The sequence below is a fragment of the Melanaphis sacchari genome, unplaced genomic scaffold (genome assembly GCF_002803265.2).
Source record: "Melanaphis sacchari strain LSU unplaced genomic scaffold, SCAv2.0 Contig43_pilon_pilon, whole genome shotgun sequence".
Taxonomy (NCBI): domain Eukaryota; kingdom Metazoa; phylum Arthropoda; class Insecta; order Hemiptera; family Aphididae; genus Melanaphis; species Melanaphis sacchari.
Window position 1 is genome coordinate 3,470,892 of NW_020271284.1, and position 7,485 is coordinate 3,478,376.

Consider the following 7,485-nt stretch of genomic DNA (forward strand, 5'->3'; position numbering starts at 1 on the left):
AAAAGCAAACCGTAAAAAGTAAAAAAAAAAAACTCTAGTCATTTTAATTTGCTTTTAAGCTATAATTATCAAGCATCTCATTAAGCCAGAAATCACATTATCAACATGATATCAATCTTATGATAACGAAATGTCTCGTTTAATTTTAGCGGAACGAAAAAAAAAGTTAAGCTCGCATAATACGAAACCAAATTAAAGTTTTTAGCAACAAAAAGATTTTTCCAATTTTAAGTAATGAAGACACTTTTGTTGACATGCAAGCACTTAAGTGTACAACAATAAAATATGAAATGTATTTTAAGAGTTATGTAAATGTTATGTTTACTATTTTATAATGTATAATTATTTATTTTATTCAATTAACTAAAGAAATCCTTAAAAATTAATTATTTTATAAAATTTACCTCGTTGACCGAATTATTAATTTATGAGCTGTGGACGCAGATGCCATTCTTTTTGTGATAAAATTAAACAACAACAAATATTCAAACTTGTTCTGTCGGCTGTAGAGCCTAAAGCCGTAACAATGCTAAATAAACTAAATAATAAATATGCTGTTTTTGTCAGTGCTTATTAACCTCTCAGTCATCAAATTAAAAAAAAAAAAAATAGATTATGAAAAAATAATGAGTCTAGATAATTCAGTTATATTGACAGGTAATTTGAAAGCTAAGTATATATTAACTGGGGTTGTCGGGTCATTAATCAAAACGGCATTAAATTACAATAATTTATAGCTAATACTCCATATTCTATACATGCCCCTCTACTTATTTCCCTTCCGATGTTAATAGAGAACTCAACATCTTAGATATGTAATTAAATCAGTTCCATTATTTTTTGTTTAAGAAACCTTTGTAGAATTTGACAAGGATCAAATACCAATAATAATTACAATAAGCACAAATCTATGAAAAAAAAGAAAAAAAAAAATTCACTATTTGATGGTAATTTAGACTGGAATACATTTTATGACCTTATTCAATCAAATTTAAAAATATCAATAAATATTTTATCTACAACTCAATTTTTAGAACAAATAGCTGAACATTTTACAAACGTCATAACAGAGGCTGGCCATGCTGACCTGCTAAAATCCCGTATCAAAAAATCTACACAGTTCTGTCTCTTTACTAGGCGGTTTTTTTTACTTATTTAACATAATATATCGCTAGGCACACTTAGTAAAACCATAAAAATCTTACTGATAAAAAAAAAAAAACTAAATTTACTTACAAAAAAAGTCCAATTAGCTCTAAAAAATGACCGTGTATTCTCGTACAATAGTTTTTTTATCTAACATGCACCCGGGAAAATCTAACCTATGGAAAATAACAGAAACCAAGAACTTAACCAAAAAATCGATACCATTTCTTCTCCATATACTGACACAAAACTTGTCATTTCCGATTTAGAAAAAAATTATAAAAAAGGATATAAATTATTTAATTTTAATTAAACTGGCAGTTTTCCGTAAAAATAAATGATTACACTTCTGACCTTAAATCTGTATCTGCTGGTTTACATTAGGACTCTAAACTTGGTTCTATCAACATCTACATCCATGACATCCTCAAGTTAATTTGAATGAATTAGCTTTCTTCTTGGATGACACACAAATGTTTACCAAATCATGCAACATCGAAGCGTTAATCACAAATCTGTAAGCCCATTATGAAAAATTATTTTACTGGTGTAAAAAATGATGGATCAAAATTAATGCGTCAAAAAGCATAGGAATTATTTTCAGTCTTTGTCATTATAATCCCTTCACACAATTAATATTTAACGACGAAAACACACCTTGGCAACTGTCAGTAAAATATCTTGGCTTAACACAGGACAAGCGGCTAACATGGCATCTCCATATTTCATCCAGACTTCAACAAGCATACTAGTGCCTAGCCATGTTATACCATATCTTAATAAAATATCTACAGTAAAAAAAAAATTCACTTTCTTATATATAAACAAATATTACGTTCATTACTAACTTACGCTTCTCCGGTCTGAGGTAAATGTGCAACTTCTTACCTCAACAAAATTTAAATCTTCCAAAAGAAAATACTACGAATAATAAAAGATGTGTTCCGGTGAATTAGGAATGTAAACATACATAAAAACTTCCAAATCCAAGAAATTCAAGACTACATAAAAACCCTAACCAAAATATTTTATTTCTCACAGTTTAACTCATCTGGTTCAATGTATTAGAATTTTCATGTTTCTACCCCAATGTAGTTTAATGTGGTCGTCCGTACGGCATTCTTAGTTAACTACACAAAATATATTTATTTGTTACATCTATTAAAACTTGTAAATGTCTATTTAAATGTTTTTATATAATTTTTAATTAATATTTAATTTCTACATTGTTACAACTTATTATTACATGACTAATCGGTAGATTCTTCATCATTGGTTTCTTGTAGATAACTACTAAGTATTAATTTTTATTTCACTTTTATTATTATCATGATCAAATAGTTGGAAATGTACTATTATAAATATCCTTGGTTATAAATAGCCATGGATAAAAACAATTTAATTTAAAAAAAATAATAATGTATATCTCAAATCACCTTATAACGGTAAAAATATCTAAAAATACTATGTTGAATCGAATTTTTTCATAGTGGGTTTTTTTATTTAATGATTTTTCAATGCAATCAAATTTATAAAAACAATAGACCTTTATTATAACCTTTACAAATATTATAAAAGGAAGACGAGTGATCTAAATTCTACAAGCTATAACTTTAATTCTATTTTCACCTTTAACAATAGATTTTTTTATTCAAATAAATGCTAGTTTTGATTTGCAATCATTAATTAATTTTTAGTCAAAAACATATCTTGTGATTAAAATATATTATAAAACATATGCAAGTATTCTTAGTACTTAAAAGTACTAAAAAGTACTTAAAAGTATACCTAATGTTCTAGTATAATATAATATTCAAAATAAATTTTATTTTTATAAGTGTAAAATTTATTTTTTATTTAGAATTATTGGACTTTTGTTTGGAAACATTTTGAAATTGGATTTGTTTTTTACATATTTTTCAAAACAACCACAGTTGTTTGAATTTATTGTGTGAATTGTGAGCTACAATATGTCACATGAGGACTTATTCTAAAGTTTTTTTTTTTTTTTTTTGAAAGAAAAAAAAACCATAAATATTTATTATTACAGACTATTGCAGCTTCATAACTGCTATTTATTAATTTTAATACTTTCTGTATAAAAATAGAATTTAAATTATATTTGATCGTACAGAGAGTTATGTTAAGAATTCTTCATTAAATAAAATAAAAAATCATCGTTATCAATTGGTAATATAATTTTACAATACTTTTTGCTTATTTTAAAAATAAAATATTTATTTAAGTAACGTTATATTTTTATTGAAACTGTTAATAACTTAAAACATATTGTTATATCATTTTGGATTTTAGATTTAATTTTAAAGCCAAATAAATTCCTTGATTTTTATATTATACAAGATATTTTATTTTTTCTTTGTATATTAAAATAAAATAAATCATCTGTTTTTCTTTCATACAATCTATTTCAGCGGTTCTCAAACTGTAGTACGCGTACCACTAGTGGTACGCAAAAGATTACATGGTGGTACGCAAAAGGCCGCATGGTGGTAATATAATTATCGCTAATATCAAATTTAAAAATTCATGGTTCTCATTGAAAATTTGTTATTTAATTCATATCTTAATTTTTAAACATTAATAAATTTGTATTAATAAATAAATAATAATTATATTTTAGTATTTTACTGAATTTTTATTTAAAATAAATGTATTTAACTATGTAAAGTTTGTACCGTTTTATTTTTAATCATCAGTGGTACGTGACTGATTGATAATATACGTACTTAAATGGTACGCGAAAAAAATATTTGAGAGCTGCCGATCTATTTAAAATCGTGTCATAATGTTTTAATTTTTTAAACATGCGTTTTACAGTATACAATTAATTTTTATTGAATCAAATATTTCATATTTAGGTAAATTATTATACACATATTTTTTGTCATAATTATACAAATATATGCAAGTATTGATCAAAATACATCACAATAATTATTAGCTATAACACTTAATATGACTATACGAGTATAAGACATAATTATCATGTTAATATCGCTTCTGGCAATAATACAACTTTTGGATCGTAATGAACGACTAATGTTGCAATAGTCATTGTAAAAATATGATATTAATTTACTTTGTATAATTAGATAAGATCTTTGTATAATTTGGATTTTGATATGATGAGATATTCAGTTGTGTATTATGGTTATGAAGCTTTTTAATACCTATTGGTATATTTATACTGTATTGTTTTATTATTACGGTATGACATGATATAAAATAAATTATTTTACAGTTTATTATGTTTTATTTTATTTTGGTTGTTAAGTTTCTAAGTATGGTTTTATTATTTTGTACGATTGTATCATTTTTGTAATCTAATAAGACATTATTATAAAATGTATAAAATATAAGTATACAATATACATATAACTCTACTACTCGAACATAACCTAAGCTTATAAGAAGTTTTTTATAAGAAATATAGGTTTTTAAATTAATTACTTTTATTTATTTCTTAAAATAAACATATACTTATTTATTAACTCTTGCTTTATAATAAATATAAATATAAAATATAATTTAAAATTTATTAAATATTTTTTTTTATATTTTTAAGGTACGCTTAAAAATGAAAATAATTAATTTTTAGTAGTTACATACGAGTTGTTGAGTTCAACTTCCCCCCATTCTATCACATTAAATTTAGAGTTCCTGTACTAACTTTTTTTTCAAGCACTATATAAAACTTTCAATTATAAAATTTATAAAATTATGAAACGTCAAAAATAATAAGAATTTTGATTACAATGTGTTTTTAGTTTTTTTTTGTATAATATTATATGAATAAAAAAATAAAATAACAGGTATATTATAATTTGACAGAATATTATTTAATATAAAATAAATATACCTATCAAAGTTTCAGAAATTACAAATTAATTTTAACATACCTTAAAATAATCGGACTCATGCATTCCAAGTTCAACCATCCTTTCTAGGATGGACTATACATTATACGCATTTTTAAGTTTATTTAAGAATTTAGTAAGAATGATTTACAACAGAATAAAGTTTATTTAGTAACTAAAATTGATTTAATATAGTTCAATTTTCGGGGAAAATATTGAAGTATTGTGGTAGATTGCTTGTCTACAAATACTTCATGAATTATGCGTAGTGTGTTTAGATTGGTATCATCGTGGTTATTATTTTTCTATTTATCCATAAAAAAGTATATTTTAAGTTTAAATAAAATAAAATATATTTTTATCAAAATAGTAAATAGGGGATTTATGACAGTTTTATATATAACATTAATAATACTTGTTCATATTGAATGGGTGGTAATGATCTTAGAAAATGAAACTAAAATTATTTTATACATGACTGTGTGTAAGAATGAATAGTAAATATTTTCGTGTAAGGGTCGATGTACGTGAGTATTGTTACAATGGTCAGAGCTATGACTTTAGTCTTTGAATTACAAAATGCTTGAGACCTATTCCATACTAGACACTGCAGAGTTATTATGGTTTTAATGTGAGTTTTGCCCTTTTTCTGTAGTTTTTAACATTTTTCTGAAAAATACAGAGAGAAAGTTCTAAAAAAAATATTTTTCTACGGTCTTATCTAGGTCCAAAGAAGAATTATATCGAACTTTTGTTGCAATTGGAAGACTTTGTAATAATGTAATTCTATACCAATATGTAATAATAAACTATCCAACAATGATATTTGTTGTGTTTTTTGATTTCATATTACTTTATTTTATATGTACTTGTTTCTTTCTTTGGATATTTTTCGCTATTCTCTTTATTTTAATTCCGATGTTAAATGGTAAGATTATAATGGTTGTATTATATATAAGTAACTTTTTTACAAGCAACCTTCAATGGATTAAACCGTCAAAACAACTTTAATATATGGTGAATAATATTGATGTTATTAAAGAAATATTGGTTCTATATATTATTTCATCTGTCAAGAATTATTATTATTGTTAATGTTACGTGGAATCAATACTGATGACCGAGGACCCATTTGTGTGTGATTGCTATAAATTTAAGTTTCATATGTCCCTCTCACTAACTCTGTGTTTGAATTTCTCTGTTTAACAATAATTCATTGTCTTTGAGGTTAATTAGGACCCAAGGGTCCTATATATATGTTTAACTGACGTTCATAAATATTAGTACTTAAGAGACGTTCGAGTAATAATATAGGATGATACACTGAAACATAAAGATTTATAATATTTTTTTTGAAATTTTAGTAAAAACTACCAACTACATTATATTTTTTATATATGAAACTTTTAAAGCTTAATCCTTGCTACAAAACAACGTCAAAAGAAAGAACATTATATAAAAAAAAAAAACAATAGCCAAACGCTTACTTCAGAATTTAAAAATAATACTAAATATAATAATAAAGTATTTATTAACTACTTCATATTTCGATAAATTGAATTTTCATATTTATATTTAAAATCTATGTAATAAGTTATTTTATTTTCAATTGTAAATTACTGAAAAACGAATAATCAAATACCTCTATAGCTGCAGATTATATTTTTAGACAATAATGAATAGACGATACCACATAATACTTCGTGAATGTGGAAAACTACACTGTAGGATATTTAAAATTTATAACAGAATCAAATGTAAAAAGCTTTCTAGCTTTTAAAAAAATATATTTATTTCAATCCAGTAAAAACAGTTTTCTCTTTTAAGTGATAAAAGTGATGTGAAGAAATCGTAAATAAACTAAGAAAGCTTTTAATAAAATTAAACATTTACAAATGATTTTGAATGAATTAAATGTGTTAAGCTTAAGAGCTGAATTAAAAATAAAAACTGAAAAACAGCAGAGTTAAAAATTAAAATTATACAAAATTATCAAAGTAAAAATAACATTTAAGTCAATATAATATTCCTAATATTTCTGATTAATAAAAACTTAAACAAACGCATTTATTCTATAAAGTGTTCAAATGATATAATACACAAAATACCAATATTATAGGCTGATTATTAATATTATTTATAATGATCGAATATTGAGATAGTGTAAGTTAAAATAAGATTTATACAGTATATTATTATAATCGTATTTTTGCCATATTCTGGTATTAAAAAATTTACGTTTATTCACATCAATCTACTCGTTATTTTTATAAAAGCATACCATTACTATTATGTTGAACATTAAATATTTTATCACAAGCTGCTACTATATATTATTATTAGTTTATAAAATAAGATTATCAATCGTAAAAATGAAGTCATGTGACGAAGGCTTAGAACTCACGCCAGTATTGTGTATTATTATTTTAAATTTAAAAATAATGATAAATCGTTCCGTTTT

General features: G+C 23.9%; 1 protein-coding gene across 1 annotated transcript in view; it reads right to left on the minus strand.

Moving 5' to 3' along the window:
• Positions 1–491, minus strand: part of LOC112597805 — a 29,595-nt gene extending 29,104 nt beyond the window's left edge. Inside the window, exon 1 of the mRNA XM_025344027.1 lies at positions 405–491. The gene's annotated coding sequence lies outside the window, so the exon portion shown is untranslated. The remainder of the gene's footprint in view (positions 1–404) is intronic.
• Between the last annotated feature and the right edge of the window lie 6,994 nt (positions 492–7,485).